Source organism: Amblyomma americanum, chromosome 1 (genome assembly GCF_052857255.1).
Source record: "Amblyomma americanum isolate KBUSLIRL-KWMA chromosome 1, ASM5285725v1, whole genome shotgun sequence".
Taxonomy (NCBI): Eukaryota; Metazoa; Arthropoda; class Arachnida; order Ixodida; family Ixodidae; genus Amblyomma; species Amblyomma americanum.
Window position 1 is genome coordinate 350,499,574 of NC_135497.1, and position 24,399 is coordinate 350,523,972.

A 24,399-nucleotide genomic window follows, 5' to 3' on the forward strand; every position below is an offset into this window, starting at 1 on the left:
ACAGGTTTAGATTTCGCCACCAAATGGGAACCAATGATTGCACAAGCCGTAAATACACTTAGTACACGATGCTGATAATATTTAAATGTAGAAGCTCATAATTTCATGCTCTTGTCTCTGTATTTTATCTTTATAACTTTCTCTTTGTAATTACCCAGAAGTTAATAATAGTAATGAGCCTATAAATTGGTAAAATATTGCTAAAATGGCGAGAATTGGGCCCTTAGTTGTTCATAATCGTTCAACGCGCTTGACTTTTTGCATAAGAAAGTCGTAAATACAAAAATGAGAAAAAAACGAAAAGATGAAAAAATGATTCGCGCTCTGTGTTGTGTATTTTCGTCTGTAAAAAGTTGAGCGCGTTGAACCATTATATTGAAATCATTGGTAGTGTAAATTTTTACTACCTCTGCTTTTAAGAATGTTGCAAAAAGGTTTTAAGAAGTATTTACGGAGCTGCACTTGCTTTTTTACCTGTGTGCGTTTGCGTGCGTGCGTGTGTGTGTGTGCGCATGCATGTGTGTGTGTGCGTGTGCGTGCGTGCGTGTATGTGTGTGTGTGTTTCCGTGTGTGTGTGTTTTGCGTGTTTGTGTGTGTGTGTGTGTGTGTGCGTGTTTGTGTGTGCGCGTGCGTGTGTGCCTCTGTGTGTGCACGTGCGCGCGCGCGCGTGTGTGTGTGCTCGCGAGTGTGTGTGTGCGTGTGTGTGTGTGTGCTCGTGCGTGTGCGTGTGTGGGGGGATTGCACAAATTTAACCGGTAAGAGCACCTGAAGGTGGCCCACCGCATAACCCCAGCACTGCACCAGATAGTGTATCAGGACTCATAGGGATCTATGAATGCTAAGCAGGTAAATACCGTTTCAACATTATCTGCATTAACCCATCAGATGTCGCGTCATATCTTCAACGAAAAGGGCTGTTCGCGGTACGGCGGCTAACTTCACGCAACTAGCTTGCAGATCAGAAGGGGTGCAGCAAGGTACCTGCGGCGGTTACGTACAGACATGCAGACGTAGGATCGCCTCCTGCATGGCATCGGGATATATCACGTTGGAGCGCACGGCGACTGCATTCACAAAGTGAGTGAGCGGACGGGCGGGCCAGTTTATTGCTCTAAATATGCAGTGGGTGGCTTGCATTAATTACAATACCCTGAGCTTATCACTTGAGAAAACGCAAATACAACGGAATTGTCGCGCCTGGATGTTACTGCAATCCGGCCGGTGGGGTTGAGGTTCCATCCCACAAGCTCAGTCTAAGGAGAACAAAACTTGGTACATTGTACCTCCGTGGTGACTAAAAGGCTGAGTATATGTCTGTACGCGCGAAGTTGAGCCCTAGAGATTCTCATTCATGACGGCAAGGCACTTGGTGCTATGTACTGAGCGTGTGTTCGCAGTTGAGTTTAGCCAAAGATTTTGTTGCCATATACTGATAACATGCCTATGAGCGCCGTGCGGCCGGCCCGCCGCAGTGCCAGTCCTCTACGTTGATACCACATTGGCGGGCAACCATCATAGAAGCGGCGTAGGTAGGTATTTTTGTCCACATTAGACTTGAAATCTCACATAGCTGTAATCAGTACCGTAGTGATTTGAAAATGAGCCGTACAGATGTTGACAGGTTCATTGCACATATCACGACCAATCAGCTGTGGCAGGTATACACTCCTCAGATGGCCACATAGAGATAAACTGTCGATACTACCGCAGGTCATTACGCTTAGACACGTTTCGTGGAAAAAACACAGGAACCCAGGTGCTGCTGCTACTGCTAACCGTATGGCGAGAAAGGTGTGTTTCACAGGCCATATGAAAGGCCGTGTCAAGAAATATTCGCCAGTCTGAAATATGGATAAACTAAACTAGGGAAAGCCTACTTAACGGAATAATGGCGCAGATCAAGTGACAGGACAACAGGAGAGCACAAACACACACAAGCGGCAACTTACAACTTTATTGTTTGGCTGCCCATATGCCGAATTTATACCAAGCAACACGCCCAAACTGTGAACAATAATCAAACAGTGACGCACATGGACGAGATGTGCGAAGCGGAAAATCATGATATCGCACAAGGCAAACAACATGACGAGTGCACTAAGCTCTACCGCAGCACGTGGAACATCCCTGTCTCAAATAACTCTCTTTTACTTCTTTACCATCTTTTACCCCTTGTTTTTTCCAGTTAGTCATTTGAGACAGGGATGCTCCACGTGCTGCGGTAGAGCTTAGTGCACTCGTCATGTTGTTTGCCTTGTGCGATATCATGATTTGCCGCTTCGCACTTCGCGTCCATGAGCGTCACTGCTTGAATATTGTTCACAGTTTGGGCGGCGTGTTGCTTGGTATAAATTCGGCATATTGGCAGCCAAACAATAAAGTTGTAAGTTGGCGCTTGTTGTGTTTGTGCTCTCCTGCTGTCCTGCCACTTGATATGCGCCATTATTCCGTTAAGCATGTCTGACCAACTTGCCCATTCTTTACGCTTCATAGGGAAAGCAGTTTTGGCACCTCATGATTGGCATAAATAAAGAAATCTCACAAAATTTACATATGCAACAGACGTTCTAACACCCCTGAATCCCAAAAAACCGCAACGCCCAAAGTAAATGCAAATTGCAATTATTTCTTGCAAAAGACAATATTGAGGGGGACGGGGTGAAACTCAGCCCCAAAGAGAAAGTTTCCATGAAAAATTTATGGGGGAAATTTTTTTTACTCTCGCAGGGTTTTCAGTGAACTTATTATGCACACACAGCCTTCAAACTTGCTCACAAGTCACCGACTCAAATGTCACGAAAAACAAAAAATCTTCCGCTATATCACCGAGTGTTCAGAATAAACAAACAGAATTATGTAAGAGAACTAATTACCGAAGTGGTGGCCATAAATACAGCTGGCAGATATACTTAGCCGAAACCTCTACCGGCAGAGAACTCGTCCAGGCAATGGCAGCCGTCGACCTGGATAGCGGTGACGATGGTCGTCTTAAGGGTCAATTTCCAACTTAGCGCTGCCTGAGTGTCGCACCGAGAAGACAAGGCACTTGGCGAGCTCGACGAACAGAGGCCGGCCAGAATTGTACGTGTCACCGATCTCGATGTCTGCATTCTGTCCACAGCAGGTGGCCACATATTGTGCGAAGGCCACAGGTGAACTCCCAGGTTGCACTGAGGTGCCACATGCTTAGCGGCATAGGGACGAGCCAAGGTCTGGATAGGACGCCCTCGGTAACCAAAGAAGGGGCGCCCACATCATTTTGAGCAAGTGTGCATGTTCATACCGATCCCGTGAAGGATCCAATGTCCTGAAACAAGCATGAAACAAAAAACTTTAGCCATTCTTTTTTGCCTTCTACCTCGTTCTCTAACATTGGCTCGTGCGGGCGATGCTTTATGATTGTTGCTAGGAGAACAAGTAGATATGAATTTATTCTTTTTCTGCGGTGCGAAACAAAGAATGAATACGACACAGAAGCACGCATAGCGATAATTGCTGAATGAATATGAGTTGCTCCTTTTCCTGATCCAATTTCATTTAGCTGCGTCCAAAACACAAAACTGGTAGTCACCTCCTGGAGATTGGCCACATCTATTGTGGGAATGCATCGTTATATTTTGAGGACAACAACGACTTTTCGTCTCTGACCTTTTCTGTGTCGCGGTCGTTTTTTTTTTTTGCGTAGTGGATCTTCGGCCAAGTTGCATGTAGGGAGGGCATATTACCCGGCTAGGGGCGAGAATTATGCTTACTGCAGGATCAGAATGCTTTTTTGGCCTCCAGAACACATCACCTTAAGGAGCAGAGATGGGTCGACATTGTGATTTTAATATAAAATTACTCCATTCGCTTTTCTTGCATTCTTTGCGAAATTCCGAGACAGCTGACGCCAACACTGTGAGATTTATTTTTTGTGATCTGTATTTTTTTCTCAGTTCCTTCCTCCACGCTCTGAAATACGGCAGCGGCCCAAGCGTGTGCTTCCAGTGTTCCATCAGCCGCATGTCTGCAGGTTCTTACCAGCCGGCTACACATACATTGTCTGAGAGGCGTTTCGAAGAGTTTGGCGGCATCCGGCCCGGGGCACATTTGATGACGGAAAACGCTGCCCCAAGAATTTGAGGCCTGCTTTGTGTGGGAATGCGTCATGGGAAGCCCGTGTCCCTCCCTGCACGAAGATAGAGAGAGACACCCCACATCTTACTGCGGTTTCCCTTAACGGCGGTGCAAGGAAGTGCAGGAAAGAGCTGCGCGTGGTTTGCAGTAATGGTGTAGCATAAACAAGTTCTTAAATAAATATCGACTAACTCAGCGAGAAGCTGTCGCCGCTGCTCAGTTGCGCCATGAAGTATGCAACAATCTCCGCTGAGCTTCACACGCGGTTATGTCTTGTCGCAGCGCATGCTTTCGCTCTCGGTCATGTGCACAAATCTCCGGTCTGTCTCGGTTTGAACAATGTCAGTGCGCCTGGTGTCTGGCAAACTCGTGCTTAAGAACCGTAAAACCTTGCGAAAATGAGTGCAAAAATCTTAAGTCGGTCACGGTTGGCACTACTTGAGTGCCGCAAGGACTAATAATTGCTTCGGAGGCAGTTCTCCAGTTTTATTTTTCTGATATATTTTACACAATAATTTGCCAACACGAGCTTAGATCTTCCCTGTTATTGCGTTTTAACTCTTTTCCTTTGCTGTTTTTTTTTCACCGACGCAAAATTTTTCCAGTAATTTAGTTGGCGATAGCAGGATACCACGCATAAGCTCTCAGGCTACGGCAATGGCCGAATAGCGTAATCAGGCATGAAATGAACATGCTCTGTTTGCGACAGTGGTGGTTCGAATGACACTCTGGAATAAACTTTCATCTACTCAAGATTTTGATGGCTTGGTCCGAGGAGCGAGGGACTACTGTTGTTCATTCAGCTGAAGTACTCTTTAACAACATCTCATTGTAAAAATGTGATTGATTCAACGTACTCGTGCTACCTTCACCGTTCGCATGATCTCCAGAGTGCATTTTATGGAGCAGTTCGATACTCTTAGGATCCACAGTTTGCGGCAGTTTGGATTAAATTGCTTGGAAGACATTATAGGGCTTCATGTTGAGGCTTCTGCAGCCGTTAAGGTTTCTACATAAGGCGCGTGCAACTCGGAATTGTTTGTATGTCTCAGCAATGAATGTTGAAATGCCTCAGCGATGACAAAAACTACATAGAATGTTTACTACATTCGTCAGTGAAAGAATAAATGTTTGCTACATAAAGTCAGTGAGAGAATAAGAGCAATGCATTAAACGACAGCAAGGCGACTTGCTTGATGCGCTGATAATTCTGACAAAAAACAGTGGGCTTCAGGACATATATTGCGCCACTGTTGTCCACGAACGAGAACTATAGAGAGCGTGTGGACTCTCGAGTCTGCTTCGAGCGAATGTGCAGGCGCGCTCCTGTAGTTGCTCGCGGGCATGGTCATGTCAAGAAACGCTGGTCGCGCATCGTAATCTGTACAGCTTAGAGTTTCAGAGTGCTTAACAATTCTAAATGCATTTCTCCATTGCGCGAAATAAGGGGTATTTAATCGATTTAGCAGGGCTAACTTATAGAAGCACCGGTGACAGCCAAGCAGAGGTGGGCACTGCCCCTTTTTTTAGCCTTTTCTCTCTCACCTTCAAAATCAAATCTTTGGCCCTCTCTCAGTCTCCCCCTCATATTGTAAAAATCCGGGGTGCTCCTCGCCCCCACGAATACTTTGTGAAATTGGCTTGGCCTCCCTTGCTTCGTTGCCCCTCCCACACCCTCTACCTCAAAAATAGCACTTTTCTCATGTGAGTTGTTTTTCCTTATTGCAGGTATCTGCCAATGTTACTGAGCCGTAGTAGGCGGAAACTGTTGTTCACTGCGACCATTTTTGGCTATGTCGAGCCGCGTGGATCCAGTTTAGTACTCTGAAGTTCCCAGTAGCCAAGAATGGACAAAGAAATAACTCGGCGATTACGCTCGGACTGTAGATAGTCGCTGGTAAGAGCCGGGTGAGTCTTGTACTTCTCCTGGCAACGCCTAATATGAGCCGTGTCGGGAGAATCGTGGTCGTGAAAAGAGGAGAAAAATTATTCTTGGTCGGCCAAGTAGTCGGTCAAGGGTGAGCGGCGGGAGAATTTCTGCGAGGAAGTTCTCCCCGGTGCCGGTAGGTTTCACGCTGCCGTAACTAATTGGTCCGACATAAATACTCACCGCTGCTCGCTCATGAAGTAGCGCGCGGAGAAAAAAAACTACTGCACTTCACGTAGTTTAGGAGCCTCGGACTGCTTACAAGCGATATAGGTCATGCCTGATGAGCCGCCTACGGAAGGGTTGGGGCATACACTACAGATTGGAGTACAAAACAACTCTTCTCTGAGTCCCACAGAAAGCGCAATTGAAACAACAATGTGATTTCCAAGAACCAAGACAGTGAAGCGTACACGAATGCAGATTTGCCAAGGTAAATTGATAATGCAAAAGACAGGGCGTGATGCAGTTAACACACAATTAGTACCGCTGTAATGACCGTACGAAGTAATACAAGGTACAAGACAAGATGCCGCGATCGAGCTACACAGACAAAGAAAGTTCTGGACAGCGGGGATCAAGCGGAGGCTTCTCTGGGGAGTGCCAAGGACCGGACTCAACGGGCGAATCCCGGCTGCAGGTACTCGCTGCAGGGTCACTGTGGTGCCGCTGATGCCGTTTAGCTAGGCCATGCGTATTCGGGACCGCCGTCACTGCACTCGACATATCGGATCCCGGCTGGAGGCTTTCTTGCCGGTCACAACGCTTGGCTTGCTTCACACGCGACGTACGCACTGGCTTCCTACAAGCTATCTACGTGGCTCTCGTTTTTCCAACGGCCACGTCCACGTAGTAAAGAAATGCGATCTTAATGAATGCAGTGCCAAGCAAAATCTCCACAGAAAAGCGAAGAGATCACGGGAGAGCAAGGACACAGTGAGATGCATGCATATAGAGGAGCGCTGACTTCCAACTCAGTTTCTCTCAAAAATGTGCTGGTTTCATATTAGAGTCCGACCATATTTAGGACCTGGAGGGACTGGAAAAAGGTGCAACTTATCCGATGATCGAATGGTCGAATGTCTACAAGAAAAAAACGTCGCAACAATTTAATTGATTCAGAAATAGGCAATGCTCGTCTGCTTGCAGATAAAGATGCAACGCAACCAGCGATTTTTCAGAATTCCGTCATGCAGTACAGCACGCTCACTATCGGTAATATGAAAGGATGACTGCTTCATAATAGTAAGGCCTTCCGCGGCATCCTTGACAGGTGTGACGCAAAACTTTGGAGCTTCCTCACAACTGGTGATGTCCTTGTAAGGAGGCTGCACCACACAACGAGCAGCACGTGATGAGCGCGCACCATAGACACACTTGTCCACGCAGACATGAGCGAGGGAACCGGAGATTGGCGCCGGAACGGCGATACGTGTTTTTTATAAAAAAGAAGGAACGACGAATTGGGCTGGGGCATGGGCTTCCGCCTCGGCTGCGGAAGGTGGTTGGTTGATTCAGTTGATCGTGGCGTTCGATGAAGTTTAAAGGAGCTCGCTGAACTGGAGATCAGCAGATTAGAACCTGGGTCCCTGTCAGCATGCTGAGCCATGCTGTCGGTCAGCCAGAAAAACCGGAATTGCCCACGACCACAGTGATACTCTGAATCACTTCTGAGCAAGGACCTTAGGGCTGAACTTGACGCTGGTTAGAGCATACGAGCTTTGAGTCGAACTCTTCATTTGGAAGTAAAACACGAACCACCATTGCAGGCCTAGTGTTCGAAACTGGGTTTGCCCCCGGATGGGTCCAGTGGGGTTTGCGGAGCCTTCTCCAAGCACACACCCCTAATGAAGCCGAGCGGCCACCCCGGGGTGGCTTTTACCCATTTTTACCGGTGGGTGTCCGGCGGTGTGTTTTGAACCAACCACCTCCCGCAGCCGAAGCGGACGCCTAGACCACTAGGCTCTGTAAAGCACGACCGAGAACCCAATTGTCGGGGGCCGGTAGCGAAGGTCAAAAAAGAAAACAGCGCGGTGACGGGGCGACTATGATCGACACCCTTCGGACCTTGTCCCTGTTAACCGGTTGGAGGGGCCGATTTTTCCGCCCGCGGGGAGTCGGAATCGTTGGAGCATGAAGAAAAAGTTGAATTACCCGAATTTAAGAGAAATCGAGACACAAATAACGCTGCTTTAATATGCATTGAAAATATAGCCTGGGAACCAAAATTAGGCATTATTTTTTCAAGTAACCGAAAATACAAATTATCTGATTTTCAATTATAGTGAGTCTGCTGTAAGTGGCCGTCAGTATATTTGGCTTAACTTGCATGGCTCCTGTGTTGCAGCAGGCTTCCTGTCGAGGAACGCAGCGTCGCCTCATTGGTAACCCGGAACTTTCTTTCGTTGCATACTGAATCTTTTTATCTGGTTCTCTTAGTTTCTTTCTATATTCGATCGCCAAATCTCGTTTCGTGTTTAGTTAGTGCACCTCGCGTTAATGCCCGCGCTATTACATCGCGTTCCACAAAATTCGCAAGATCATAACGCTATTGACAGCCGTTATTAACCTATATGCAAGTAATACAACATTTTAAATATGCAAGGATAATATACGCCGAACCGCTAAAAATCTTAACAAGAGGAAGGATTTCACCCTAAGTAAACCGCATCAAATACTTCCCCGGTGAGATTCAACGGTATATTCCCAAATTTGTACTATACGGCTTGCGCCTTCTGAGGTGAAGTGCCTATTTCATATCAGATATTAAGGCCATGCCAGATATATAGATATTGTGGGAATCACCAACCAGACAACTGAAAACTGGGCGGCGGCGCTGTCAAGCGCACACCCGGAATACCAGCATTTGCTGGTGAACCGGGCAAGAGGGGGATAAACAAGTGGGCTCGTAGAATGAGAGCAACCAAAGTAACTTTGTTTTTTTTTTGGTTTTGTGGGGGCTTACCGTCCCAAAGCGACTCAGGCTATGAGAGACGCCGTAGTGAAGGGCTCCGAGAATTTCGACCACCTGGGGTTCTTTAACGTGCACTGACATCGCACAGTACACGGGCCTCTAGAATTTCGCCTCCATCGAAATTTGGCCGCCGCGGCTGGGATCGAACCCGCGTCCTTCGGGCCAGCAGCCCAGCGCCATAACAACTTAGCCACCCCAAAGTAACTTTGATTTACTCTGCTCATGAAAGGTTTTTCAAAAACACGCACTCATTAACTTGCTTTAGAAGAAGCGGTGACTTAATACTTTTCAAAACACGTACCAGGTCGCAAATATTTCAGTTCTTGAAAAGTAAAGACAGGCATGTATGAAAAGAGTTTCTACGCAAAGAAACAAAGGCACCCGCTCATTGGGGCCACAGCATTCGGCTGTGAAATGGAGATTCTGGGAGTGAAGCCGAGAAAAGAAAGGAGAGGGGCTCGATTTTCATTCTCGTTCGAATAAATGGCAGCGGATTCTGAACGGCGCCGGCCAACCACCCAGATTTTAGTGCTGTTTGAGAGCTCCTTTGGGCCAAAGAATCGCATCTTTTCGGCTCTACGGTCGGAATCCACAGAGCGAAGTGTTTATCTCATACACTACTGCCAAGCGGAGCACGGTGATGCTGCACCACTGTGTTGACCCAACACTGGGTGTGCTTATGCGCCCTCGATGCGGCAACGTCAACGCTTGGCACAGTTGCAGAACCTCCGAACTGGAAGCCTGGCGTGGTGCACTGCCAGAGAGAGGCACGGGAACGTCGCACAGCGCTGCCCTACTTGAAGCTGCAGTTTTGAGCCCTCATCCCAAGACGCTGCACTGTTCCTCCAGGCTCGAAGTGCAACAGCCACCGGGGCACTGAAATCACTTCTTCCATCTCACCTCGTGGCTGGTAAAAAGTGAGTGGCAATTTCTTAATATAGGCCCGCGCACTCGCCAAGCATTACTAGCCAGAACTTCTCGCAATTCAGGGGTAGGAGACAAAGCTCATCATTTGATCGAGGCATTCAGGTGCCGCTGCGTATTTTCACACGCAGGAATTCTCATCGTCAAAAATCGGTGCCACCTGCCAAAGCTTGACGACCAAGAAGGGCAGACTGGTCGATATAGGTAAATTGTCCGTAAGATCTGGAGTTTGCGCTTGGTGCTACGGTGCCGTCATTCGTGGGCGCGTCGTCTACACTACATCTGGAGTGAAGACGAAAACCACCTGCGGTTTTAATGCGCTCTTTCACGCGCTTGCGTTGCCGGGTTCCATTTCTAAATTTCTACCTTCATAGATCTGGCCTGGCGGCTTTCCCACTGTGCCCTTTTTGTGCCGAACCTGAGACGATAGATCATTTCCTGCTGTTCTGCCGCCGCTTCTCTCATTTGAGGAAGCGTCTTTTGCAAATTCCAATTCATCAACTGGGCTTGCCTGTGTCTTCCGTGGTTGTTCTTTCAATTGGCGCTTCTTTGCTTGGATGAAGCGACAGGAGTGTGCGCTCTGCTTTGCACAATTTTCTTCAAGAAACGCATCGCCTCCCATTCTAATTTCTTCTTCCCGCTCCCAGTCAGTACGACATTAGAACATTACAGGCATTAGGTACTATTATGCACATTAAGCCATTGTCCCGTCTTCGATCTCCAAGTTAACAGGACCCCTGTCCTTCCGTCTTCCAATCTATCAGGCTACATCCTATTACCAATCCTTTTCCCGTTAAAACTTTCCTGTATTCAGCAATTAACCGCCTGTGTCTTGGCCACTCCCCCGTAGTGGGTATGCGCCAGCAACGTCTGAGGCCTTCCTTCCTTCACACTGACGCTGGTCGATCCGCTCTGAGGATTCCATCCGACCCACAAGACATCGCTGAGAAATTGGAAAACAAACTCTGGCACCATACTGCGGAACACGACCACGCTGTGGCAGGCGCTGCTCATTGCCGGTGCGGCGTCGGATTCGGTGTCGGGTGACTGCGGAATGCCCGCCAGCCAGATGAACACTGCCAGTGCCTGCCTCATCTTCGTCGCAGTTCAGCAGGAGCCGTTGACAAGGAGTGACCCGCAAGAACGAAGATGATGCAAGCGCTGGTGTTCGAGATGAATCGGACAATGCGGGACCTAGTGTTGCCATTGAGACATCGGACATTACGTTACCTACGAACTCTCGAGCACGAAGCGCATCTTGGGACGCGCCAAATTTTTTACCTATGGGCGTTGCTTCTTTCATAAGCATTAAATATTTGTATTGCTTGCAAATCACTCTTTTAACATGTAAAATCGGAAACTGTAGATATGTCCGACTTTTTAGAATACATACTGGCAATATAAAGCTTGAAAATGAAAACAACGTTTTCAGTGCTGCATTTTTCCATTGCGCATTGCTAAAATGTAATTGTCTTTTCCTATTTCAAATGACGTTGTTTCTTAAAAAGCCACCCCGCGATAACAATTGAATCAAATTTCGCCAGTCAGTAGTAAAGATGTCTTTACTCCAGGATATGAACCAGTGCTAACTGCCAACCGCCAGATAGCCGCAATGTTATAATTTTCATTCGTTTCAATATTACGTGGGACTTAGCGCACCTTGACGTATCTTGCGGTGAAAATTCTGTTAAATGTAACGATGTGTTCTCATGGAAACTGTCATGTCGACTCTTCAGAGAGAGAGAGAGAGAGAATAAACATTTATTGTGCAAAAGGAGACTGGGGGAAATATAGATGGGGTCCTCAGTCCAGGACTTCAGTAGCTTCTGCCGACGATTTGACGACGACGACTAGCGCCTCCTGGTCTTCCATGGTGCCAGTTACCAGCGTCACCTCTCACTCCTCCAGCGCCTTGTTGGGTGGCTTTTAAGTGGTGGGGTTTAGCTCGACTTGACACGTCAGGCAGTCGTGAACGAGATTTTGTGACAGCCATGTTTAGGCATAGGCGTAGTTCCATTACAAGAAAAGCCTTTGGGTGATTTCTCATTGTTATGCGAATAAATATCAGTCATAATATAAAGCAAAATATATTTGTGATTTCTTGAGCGTGTCATAATTTCTTTAAAAATACAATGTCCTTTATGAAAACTAAATGAGTTGCGCATTGTTTTTGACTACAAATATTCCCATATTGCGCTTTAAGTAAACGAATGACATACCTGTCTGTTTACGTCTTTGAGTGCTGCCTCAACTGCATATTCATATTTTCCATGTCAGGCATGCAAATCATGAACTGCGAAACCACGGAGAAGCGCGAAAGCTTCAAGATCACAAAAAAAGCTCAATTTATGCCAACATATTCGGATCATATGTTGGTTCAAGTCCGCCGCCAACTAGCTGCCAATTTCGCTTAATGTGACGCTCCATCATTTTAAAGAGAATTCAGAAGCTGATTCAGACGAGCAGTTCGCTTTCTGTGGAGAGTATATGAATTTCAATCTACCATGCTATACATACATTCCTAAAGCTTTTCTTCTTCCTTTATTTTCTCTCCACCTCTCTGGTGTATGTTCCATTGCCCCCGAACACTACGCGCGTTAAAGTGTTCTCCTTTCTCCTGTCCAATTACCATTCGAACCCAGTGTATATTTCCATTCCGCCACCATTTAGCTTTAATCAGTTGTGACCGGCTTCCGATAAAGCTTCTGTTATTTTATGAGGTGAAAAATGCTGTCGTCGCCAAATGCTGGTTCAGGTAAGAAGAGTTTCTTTCGCTCTTTTTGATTTTCATTCTTTCGTCATCCATCAAACTTCAAACCACAGCTTCATTTCATGTGCGGATGTTAGAGCCCCGCACAATCGTCAGACAGCCGTTACCGTTTCCGACTCTGTCCTTTTTTTGGTCTTATGCGGTTACCGCGCCGTTCTGTTATTGCTAATTGGCGCCCAAATCCCTATCCCAGCATATCAGCCGCACCCAGCTTAATGTTTTTAAATGTGTGCCCAAGAATAGTTTCACCGGGAAATTTCGCCGGGCTGAAGGACACGGTCAGTGCAAAGTAATTATGAGTTCCGACACAGTAAGCACTCGCCCTGTTAATCTTCCATGATGTCCCCTGGGCCACATTCTTCAAATATCAACACGCTGCACTCTCCAGACATGTTTCATACTATGTGACCAGATCGCATTTGGAATAGCCACAGACGTTGTGGGCTCACGGATCTTCTACTAGGCGCCATGCCGAAGACGTCACGCACCCGCGCGATTATAACGTCAGTTGCGGGCGTGTATGACATTTCGCTCTCGAGTAGATCCGCCATTTGATTCCAGAGTGCAGTGGGTCGGCACAGTGTGTTCGAATTGCGGCGTACTCGTGCTGCCAATTACGTTTTTTTTAATGGGTGCAAGGTTTTAAATATACGCTTTCAGTGCAGAAATGAGTACTCTTGCTTTCTACGATCTCGAGGAATCCGTGCGCTACTCTGCATTCGGCGGTCCATTTTCCATGAGTTTTTCCCACAAGGTTTGAAACTCCTGCCACCTCGCCCACTGAAATTTCAATTGGAGCGATTTGTTTCCGTGAAAATAAAATCATACTTAATCTTTCTTCACCGTTTCCTAGACATACCTTAAATTTGATAATAATTGTAACTGGTTTTTGTGGCAATGTAAGTTTCCATACACATGAAGGTAAACCAAGAAACGTACGCATGTAGGCTTATGGTCCGAATAGAAATAAACAAATCTAGATTTACGGCTCTTTGAATTTGACCAATACCTATGCAGCAGCAGTGATCCAGCAGCATCTCCAAAAATTTGGGCGTTTGTCCCTGAAAGCAGCAGAGCAAGGTACTTTGCATTGTGTATCCAACTCGCAACTTGGTTTTTTAATACTATAGCATTTTTCTATGAATGCTGCCAGCATCATTTTTTGCCTAGTGTAGCCTACTACCTCCCCACTCCTTCAGGACGTCCCTATTCACTGTGGGAGCTTCCGGAATGTTGTTTTCGTTTAAGTGACTTTTGTAATAATTTCGCCCTTTTCAAAGGCAAAGCCGACCTCCCTTACTTCAGATCTATTATCGTGCGCATACGTGATATACAGTATCTCCAGGAACACATGAACCCTCTTGGAATTAGGACTGCAAGGTGCGGCGGGAAAGCAGGCTGTAGTAGCGAAGAAATCAAGGGGCACTAAATGTCGTTGCCGGCGGTGGCATGCATGAACCTAATGAAATAAAGAATTTAATTGGACGAACGCCCTCCTGGCGCCTTACACGCCCGCTTGGTGTGTGCCATGTTGCCTTTCTCGGACCCCCTCTCTCTTCCCGTACGCCCCGGCCCCCACTGGCTCTGAGCAGTGATCCCCGCAGAAGGAAGCAGAAAATAGAGCCACTCCCCACCTACAATGACGCAACCAGGATGTGGCAGCACCGCAATATCGAGCCGGACGAGTGCGACTCGTCATTGGCGATGTTGGTACGATCTATGAGGACGAGTACAGGTCGGGGTTGGCGGTAAAAGGGCCAGACCCCGCTGCAGGCAGAGTACGACCATCGGGTGTTTTCATTTATCCAGGATTGTGAGTGTGTAGTCTGGGTTCGAGACCTTTTGGTTGGAAAGCAAGACGTGCAGACTTACAGGTTTCCGAAATGGTCACTGATTTAGAAGTTATTTTCCAACAAAGAGTCCATGCCACCATTTCCTCCTTTGCCCACTAAAGGGGAAATGCGTTAGTCGATCCCGAAACAGTTTAAGTGTCTTCTCAAACATTGCAAAAACAATGCAAGGCTGCTATCTCTAAACGAGTGCTTTCGCTCAGAAAACAGCCTTCTGGACAAGCTGACATATATTGCTGCACATTTTTGCAGAAAGAAAGGCACCATCTCAGTGCGGATGCGCTTTCGTTCCGCGCAAGCGGCTAGATGAGGAGTGGAACGTTCTAAATTCGGAAGGAGTTTTGCTAGCGGAAATACTTAACTGGGCAACAGCAGAACAGGAGTTAAATTCAGCTTATTTTGGTCTGTAAACGATGTTCCTTTGTCATAATATGACTCTGGCTAAATGGTAGCCCCACCGCATGCACGACAGCAACTGGGTTAACGACGAGGCCTTGCCTGTCCTGTTACAGGCGTCAAATATACTGCGGTGCGGTGTCGTATGTCTTGCTGATCTCAGCTGCAAAATTGGGTGCCTTTGAATGAAAGCCGCAAGAACGTTGTGAATAAAAAAAACTAGGCCATTTTCAAAAAGGCAGCTGCTCGCTACTTCCACTGCATGTGAGATATGAGTACTCGACACCAAATATAGCGCCCTCTAGTTTGGTCTAGTTAGTGGGGCATGCATGTTCTTCACACGAGTAGTATGAACGATTCTACAATGATCTGGTGTCCTGTGCTTGTGTTGTTCATTTTTGATATCTTTCTTGGACTGTACAGTATGCTTGCTTGCAAAACACCACACATACAGCTGCGCGATTTATATCAATATGCCGCCGCTTAAATTTTGCTCTCGCATTTACAATTTATGAGGTAAATGTGTGCACTGCCCGTCATGTTTCAACAATCTGCTTTTTTCATACAGGTTTGCTTGGAGAATAGATGCCACCATGACGTTGACAGAATACTGCTGAGTTATGCTGCCATTTTAAATTCAATAAGTAATAAACCTTGTCGCGCGTACTGCTGTACTGTCACTGGAGTGCAATTTTACACTCTGAAGTGCTGCACAGCACGCGACAAACTTTTCGCACTAACACAAACTTTACCAGGAATATGAAAGAGAAAAACGTCTGCGAACAGCACGTCACTGAGGTGGTTATCATGCCTTTTCAGTACGCAGCTTTGTTCTGTAGGTGTATAAAATGGGTGCGTTTAGTTGCAATGCGAGTTTCACATATCAGTAGATGCACTACACCAGCACACCTAAAAAGGGAAGGGGCTTACTTAACAGACCCAAAAACGGCCTTGCTTTAATCACAATGGCCGACTCGTATCGCAGCGAACGTGCCTTACTTGCACGAGAAGGTAAAGTATATGTTTGGATTTTCATGGCTTAAGCCTTATTCTTTCTGAGCAAGGGTAACGTTAGTCATCAAAGCCTTATACCTACACTTGACCAACCGGAATAACATTACCCCGATTACTGCCTACACATTACACCGTACGAAAATTAGTCCACCGACAAAGGTGTAACTTTACACCAAAAAAGGCTCGCCACAGCATCAGTGGATTTACTTCCTTGAAGTACTAAGATCATACCTTTTTTTTCATGGAGTGTGGGTTTCAGCAGAACCAGCGTCACCATGGCGATGCGTGTCACACCTGCTGAGGTTGCCAGATGGACAGTTTCCCCTCTGTAAGGTGGAGATGCGTATAGCCCAATAAACACGCTTTGTTCCAGTTGCTCACGCCTCGGTGGTTCTCTGCACAAGGCACGTAATGAAACTAGGCTTTCATCAAGTGGTAACCAAGAATTTGGGTTACAGGTTGGACTTGTGCTTACAGCTCTCAGAAGGACAATACGCGGGCCATATTTTTTAGTCCTGAGTGCGGTTATATTTATCACCTTTTAATACTTTAACATGTCATCCTTCACAACGCTTGTCTCTCAACCACTAAGCTTCTCAAGATATCATTCGAAAGCAAGAAAAAGGATCGAAACTGTATTTTTCTACAACAAACCTTATGAAAGATTAGTCACCACCTCCATTTATTACTTCGTTATCAGCCCCCGGGTACATAGCACTCCTGAAGAGATATTTCTTAAAAGCATTAAAACGTACAGTATGAATCACACTTAGAGGGATCACGTCAACGCGTAGCCGCCGCGATGCTCGAATCGCAGCCATCGAGATCCGCAGAGAATGGGCGACACGAAGACCCATGGGCTAGAAGAGCAGCAGGCCGTGTTTACTACGCATGCCCCTATGCCGCAAATTATCGTCGGCAGCCTGCAGAGTGCTTCACGAAGCGCGGCGGCCATGCGCTCCCGTGTTTTTTCTGTCTGACGAGCATTGTACGTGAAACGACAATAAACTCTGGACCGAACTGGCTCAACGATTTTAAGCATTCAGCGCTTTGTCGAGGAGACAAAATGCGGGCTGAGAAATCACTGTCGACGCCAGTTCCTCGCTTTATTGCTTTACACAAAAAGTACAGAAAGTTTACACAAAAATATGACACACTGGCTCACAAGCGCCTTTTCTATTAAGACAGATCAAAACAACCAACTACGCAGGGCACACTCAAACGTTAGGAAGTGCCCCGGCTTTAAAAAGGTCGTGCGCATATGAGTTCCACGCAGAAACAGCAGTCTAGTGGAACCGATTGCGCGATGGCGACACTTGTTTCTTTAGCTGCGATTGATCTGTTAACAGATAGTTTTAGAGCGCAGGTGTTAACGCCGTATATACTTTTTTCACGGTGGCGTTGTCGCGATGTTGCATCAGTGCAAAACAATGAGGAGGAAAGCAGAGCGATAGAAAGTAAGGCAGGAAGCAGGGGAAAGGTTTGGTTTAGGGGGGTTTAACGTCCAAGAGAGACTCAGGCTGTGAGAGGCGCCGTAGTGAAGGGCTCCGGAATTTTCGACCTCCTGGGGTTCTTTAACGGGCACTGACATCGCGCAGTACACGGGCCTCTAGAGTTTCGCCTCCATCCAAATTCGGCTGCCGCCTCCGGGAACGAACCCGCGTCTTTAGGGCCAGCAGCCGAGCGCCATACCCATTCAGCCACCGCGGCGGCGGGAGCAGGGGAAGGCTGAGACAGGTGGGAGGTGGTTGGTTGGAGGGACAGCAGTTTCCATAGTGCACCGAAAAATCATACCATCCACATCTGAAAATACGAAACTTTGCTGCGGAAGTGCTTATACGTACACCCTTTCATGGCCTACGGCGTCAGCCCGCCGAACAAAGACAGAAATAACGTCAGTCAACGTTGGCTCTGAAATTTGGTGCATGGTAGTTGTTCATTCTTGATGACAGATTTTTTGGTTTAAACAGGCAGTGCTGGAAATGAGTTGCCAACATATTAGTAACGTGTTTAAACACAATTGAGAGGAGGTCCGAGTCTTGAGTTCCACAACCCATGCGGGATGTTTGAATTTCTCAGGCGCCGGTCATATTAGGGTGCACCTGTTGCCCATTCCACAGGTTCAGTGGCGACCGCACCGCAAGCCTCAGACCAAAATTAGAAGGAAAGCAGTGAAGGAGAAGACATGTGGAAAGTTGGAACGATGAAGCGCTACGGGCAGTGGCTCCTATTGACAGATGGCATTATGCAAGTGGAATTCGCGGGTGCTTGCTTGAGCCAGTTCCGCCTGTGTGCGTCGTGCTATAAATTAGTCGCTTGAAGCAACATACCACACCTGTCGCAGAACAATACGGTCATTCTGCTGCGCTGTTTTTTATTGTAGCCTAATATTACAATCAGTAGTACTCACAGTAGTTTTTTCGTCGCTTTTCCAATACCTGTAGTCAAGAGTTCGACGGAAATCCGTCTGGTCAGGCATGGTGATGCAATGAAGTGAAGTAGCGCACAAAGCTAGTTGCGCACAAAGCCTCCGTCGTCACATCACTGACCAAACGTGCGACACGTGTCTGCAAAAGCCAAGAAGATCAAGAAAAGGAGTTAAAAAGAGTGCACGAAGAACTGTCAGCCAACGGTTATCCGCGCCGCTTCATATCAAAGATACAAGAACGAGCTGCACATCCAGCTACCACTGATTGTAGGACGTATCGAACACGAGCAAGCATTTCATACATGCCTGGTATCAGCGAAGCGTTGTCTCGTGTGTTGTCAAAATACGACTTACGCGTGGCCCACATGCCTGTCAGCAAGCTGCGGAATCAGCTAATGAATGTGAAAGAGCGACTACCAAATGAGCAGTTTCCAGGAGTCGTCGACAAAATACCATGCCTGAACTGCAATCATGCCTACATCGGTGAGACAGGAAAGTTCTCAAGGCGCATAAAGGACCACCAACGTGATGTGAAAAACAAAAAGCATGCCACAAATTCGCTGGTGGGTCATGCACACGACACTGGCCACCAGATTGACTGGGGCAATGCCTCCATCTTATCTAAGGAAAGAAACCTGACGACGCGCCTTCTTCTGGAATCAATATTCATCCAAACAACACAAGCAACATTAAACAGGAACGCTGGCCCCTTGCCAGGCATCTACGCCCGATCTTTACGTCACATTCTCCGGATATAAATTCGCCACCGCCCTTGTCCTGCTCACTGTGAACAAGAAACCCGTACGGGTTTCGAAACGTCTTTCTTTTTTCTACTATGGTCAGTGACTGCTACTTCATTTCATTGCTTTTCCAATACCTTTGCCGACGAAAAACTGCTGGGACACATTTCAAAGCTTGCAGCCTCCTAACTTATGCCACTGTCATCACCGTCGCTACCGTATGCACCATGTCAGCGGGCAGCTTCATCATGAAAGCCCCCTTAGATAGCAGTACAGTACTGCAGTACAGACATTGACAGGTTAATTAACAAATCTCGACCAACCATAAGTCGCAGCTAATTGCCTAAGATGTCCACGTAAAGATGTTATCGCTACCTCCAGCAGTCATTACGCTTAGAGGAATTTCGTGCAAAAAGACAGGTGCTAGGGCGATAGCTTCTTGTGCGAATGGTATGGCAATTAAGATACGTTGCACAGGCCAGATTTGAGGTCCTCTAACAATTGTGCCCTCCATCAAAATTCCATCAAGTAAACTATGAAAGTATTTGGAGCACATTAGCTCTGGCATAATTAGGAGAAATCCCCGCAATTTATTTATACAGCCGACGTCACAAATAAGCCAAAGCACCTAAAGTCACTCGCGAAAAGGAATTGTAAACAATTTTGGGCAATGGAGTAATTTCAAGGCTAAATATTTTTCAGTGCAGCACCTAAAGAGGACAAGACAGGCGAAACTTGTTCCCTTTATGTGCGGTCTTGTCGTCTTTATTTCCTGCGCTAAAAAGTATTCCAGCTCGAAAACATGAACCAGCTGCCCCATAAGCAAACGATTTTGAAAGGCCCAGTGGGGAGGGAAGTGGTGAATTCAGCCCTCAAACCGAACATTTGATAATAAAATCAAGATGAAAAACTTTTTCCCCTTAAAGATTTCAAGAAATGCAACCTGCGCCCACTCCTTTTACAGTTGTTCACAATTTCCTCCTCTGTGGCTGTGCTACGAGGTTGCAACGAATTATTGTTGCGTCATGAACCGATACCATTGTCGCGAAAACAAAATCTGTCTCGATCCCAGCAATCGTTCCATAGACTACCGCCGGGAAAAGCAAAGAGCTTATTACCGCAGTGGTCACCGGGAACACGGCTGACAGATCTCACTGGCTGAAACCTCCTCCGGTAGGGAAGTCGTCAGGGCAGCCTTTGACCTTTATAGTGGTGGCGATGCCAATACTAAGCACCGGCTTGCCAATCCAGAGCCTCTGCAGTGCCGGAGCGAGACGACAAGGCGCTTGTCCAGCTCCACGAGCGGCGGCCGTCCAGATCTGCACTTCTCACTGGTCTCGGTGTCAGCAGTCTATTCGCAGCCGGCGGCCTATGATTGTGTGACGGCCACCAGTCAGCTACAAGGGTCCATTGAGGTGCCACATTCTTGGTGGCATAGGGACGAGTCGAGGACCGGTTGAAATGCCCTGGGTAAGTAAAGAAAGGGTGCGCATATCCCTTCAAAGAAGTTTGCCGAGTCGTGCCTATTCTGCGAAGGTTGCAATGAAAGAAGATTGAAACGCAAATGGAACGAAAATCTCGAGCCATTCTTCTTTGCCTTCTACCTCGTGCTCTTGCAGTGGTTCATGCAGGCTAAGCTGTATAAGAGCAGCTAGACGAGCGGGTAAGAAAGAATTCATTCTTTTACCGCAGCTGGAAAGAAATGCAAACGACAGACGAGAACTTGTACAGATAAGATGTTCTAGATGTTCTATGATGTAAAAAATTAGCGCAAATTAAACATGGACGAACAGGATGGCGCTGACGAGGGTTGCTGTTTTGTTGTTAACTCAGAAGCGGTGGGACAAGCCTAAGGTCGGGGATTAGCCTTGTCTGCGACGTTTTGTTGGGCCTCACAAGCGAAGCGACATACCCACGGTCGTAGTTTGGTCTTGTCTGTGACATTTTCTGTGTCGTTCTGTCCCTCTTTGGTATGTCCTTCGCGCTATTCGTTTACATCATAAACCTTCATCAACTCGCCCAGCTTTCGACTTTACTGTTTGTTTGGTCTGTCAGTGCTTATGTTTCGCATGCATTTTTTTTCGCGCAGAAGAACGGGGGTGACTTTGGAGGTGGGAGTGCAATATTACCCGGCATGTTGCTACAAACTTTCTTACTGCCGAATAAAAATATATCTTTAAGCCTCCCCAACTGATCGCCCGAAGGTGAAGAGATGGGCACTGCAATGTGCTTTGCAAACAAAAAATTACAGCATTTGCGCTTGTCCCATAAAGCGCGGAACTTCGAAACAGTTGCCGTAAAATTCGTGTTTTTTTTCTAATCTGTTCCTTTTTCTCGTGCTCAATTCCTTCCTTCACTTGGTCGGTCCTGGTTCTTCTCTCCTTCGGTGTGAGTGCCAGAGGTTTTGCATTGCATCAACTATGGGAATACCACCACGATTAGATTACAGCTACCGGCAGATTCATTTGCTAACTGTATTCAAAATTTCAACATTTAAAACGTCTTTCAGAAATTTTGGTGCATTGAATTCTCTAGTTTTGTCTCCCGTGTTTTGTTTTCTTTCCTCGGTTATCAGTCTTTGACTTATTACACAAACCACAACCATTAGGTTGGCGCCGCTGTACCCTCTTCTCTTTGCCCTCCTCACCTCCTCATTTAACTCTGGCCTGTCTCTGGCCGTGGGCATGTGCCACGTCACTTAGGCAACAACAACAACAAGTGAGGCCGAGCCCAATCCACCCCGAAGATAGAACGAGCTACTCCTCCTCTTACTGTGCTTTCCCTTACCCGGCCGCGGTGTAACAAAGAGCATGGATTAGCTACCCATAGTCTGCAGTATCGGGGCAGCATCAACAGGTTTTGCTGTAAAGAAACGTCAGATAATTCAGCCGTTCGCTGAGCTTTACTCGCTGGTAGGTCTTGACGCCGCTTACACTTTCGCTCCCGGACAAGTGCAGAAATCTCCAGTCTCTTTCAGTTAGCACTAATTCATTGCCCCTGGTGTCTGAAGAACTCACGTTCAAGAAGTAACAATTGCTCTAGATCTACATTCGAGTTTTTTTTTGTAACGCAATAATTTGCACAGTAATTTCCAAAATCAGATTAGGTCCTCACTGTTAATACATTTTCACTCTTTTCCTTTACTGTTTTCCTTGACGCACACATTCCTTTTACTTCAGTCGGCGCGAGCAGGTGAGCATGTACTTGCTGTGAGGCTGCGGCGATGGCCCTTCAGCATAAGGCCTCGTGAAACCAACCTGCTCTGTGTGCTCTAGTGGTGTTTGGAGTTCCACTGGAGGATGACGGTTTTCCAGCTGAAGTGTTTTTATCCTATGCTTTGAGGATTGATGCAATACTGCTGTTCTTTCGGCAGAACAGTTATGAAATGGCTAATATCTGCTTCTTCCTTTCGATAAGTGATTGCGCCACGGCACTCCAGCTAGCTTTGGTGTTCGGATGATCTTAACTACACACTGAAGTATGCGTTTTCATGTGCAGTTCAGAGCACTTAGGATCCTGAGTCCGCAGAAGTTTTGATTATATTGCTTGGTAGATTGCATAGGGCTCCATCTCAACACTTCTAAAAGCCTTAAGGGGCATTTCTTGGGCACGCAACACGAATTTCGTTTCATTTCTCTCAACCGAATAATAAAATTCAACACCCAGCACAGAGGGTCTTCCGATAAAGACAAAAACATTTATTGGTGCATGCTAGATTGGGTTATGATTTATTGGTTTTTCGCGACCCAAGGCGACTCAGGCTATGAGGGATGCCGCAATGAAGGGCTACCGATCTTTCGTCTACCTGGGGTTTTTTAACGTGCACTGAAATCGCGTTGTACACGGGGCAGATGATGGACTACAGCTTATAAAAGAATCTGTCACTGAGCCAGCAGGTGCATGTCAAGTAATGTACAGTCAATCAGTTCCGTGGCATGTGTCCTTTCCTTTGGTCTCGTTTTCATGTTGGCTGCTATATATTTGGAGTTTGTTCACCGAATATGACATTACACTCATTGCTGCGATGTAATATAAAAAGCAAGTAAACATGATATAAGTCTAAACAAACGCATATGTGTTTTCGTTATTCCTTTATAAATTGGTCTCTTCCTTGGAAGCGCGTTGCACCGTGCATGTTTTAAGCGGTGTTGGTATGTATATATTGTTACGCGAATAAAAGGCCAGGGCACGGCGTAAGCCGACCAAGTAAGCCCACCGCTGCCACCAAAATGAAACGCGACGACGGTCCCGCCAAACAAAACCACGCCTGGTCGGAGATAGCTCCAGGAACACAACCCCGCGGGCTCCATTCTTTACCTCGTCTCTTAGCGCGCTTGCTCCTCCGCGCGCTCTCCGCGCCTCCTCATCTTCCGCCCAGGGCGCTTGGTCGGCTTACGCCGTGCCTTGGGTGTTTATACCCGTCCGTAACAAGTTTTGCATCGTGGGGGGGAGAATAAAGGGAAGAAAGAAAGTCTAGTGCGATGCAGTGCGACGGTCCAGGTTGTTTGATTCCAAGGAGGGAAGACGGAAACTGCGGCAGTCTCAAGTGATCCTATCCCATGGCAATGACCGCAGACTCCTGTGCAGCGAGGCGGGGCGAAAAATGTCGGAAGGCTGCAGCACTGAAGCAGTCGACCTAGTCGGAGAGGAGCTGGCATACTTTTCTGAGACGTTCTTGGCGCCGTCAACGCCGGCACCGTCTGGGCAGAACGCCGTACCCGCACCGCTTGTGGCATCGTTCTCCTGCTTCGCTCTGTAGTCGACCACCAAGCCATACAGGTGTTCTTTGAGCGTGGTCTTGTTCTCGGCGAAGTTGATGAGGATCTCACCGCTCGCGAGAGACGTATTGTGTGGCACATGCAGGTCTTTGGCTAGGGGCGAGCGGGGTTCTGAAATATCAGGAACGCCGCCGCCTCTAGACGGGGACGAGGACTCTTGCGATGAAGAAGCATGCGGGATCGCAGACTCCGCGCTTGTGCCCCTCGAGATGGCGTCCGATGGAGTAGTCGACGGTGACCCATAGCTAGGAGGAGATCCCTGCCGTTCCTCTAAATCTTGCGCCGTTCCCTTGATGGGGCTGCATTCCTTGAAAAAGGCATCCAGCTCTTCCAGACAAGCCACAGGGCACTCTGGATTCAGGTTCTTCTCAGGAGCATAGCTTGATTTGCGGTAAGCATGATCCCGTTTTGAAGGTGTCGAAGTGCCGTTTGGTACCAAACTGTCCAGATTGATGGCGGAGCTGCTTGTAGGTGGTTCTTCC

The 24,399-nt window shown here is 47.2% G+C and overlaps 1 long non-coding RNA gene across 1 annotated transcript; it reads right to left on the reverse strand.

Annotated features, from left to right (window-relative positions):
- Nucleotides 1–3,944: 3,944 nt before the first annotated feature.
- On the reverse strand, nt 3,945–20,692 carry LOC144100353 (uncharacterized). Its single transcript, XR_013307623.1, has 4 exons — nt 20,258–20,692; nt 18,382–18,538; nt 16,203–16,297; nt 3,945–4,168 (listed from the first exon to the last, which is right to left on the reverse strand). It is a non-coding gene; the product is annotated as an uncharacterized LOC144100353 (long non-coding RNA).
- Between the last annotated feature and the right edge of the window lie 3,707 nt (nt 20,693–24,399).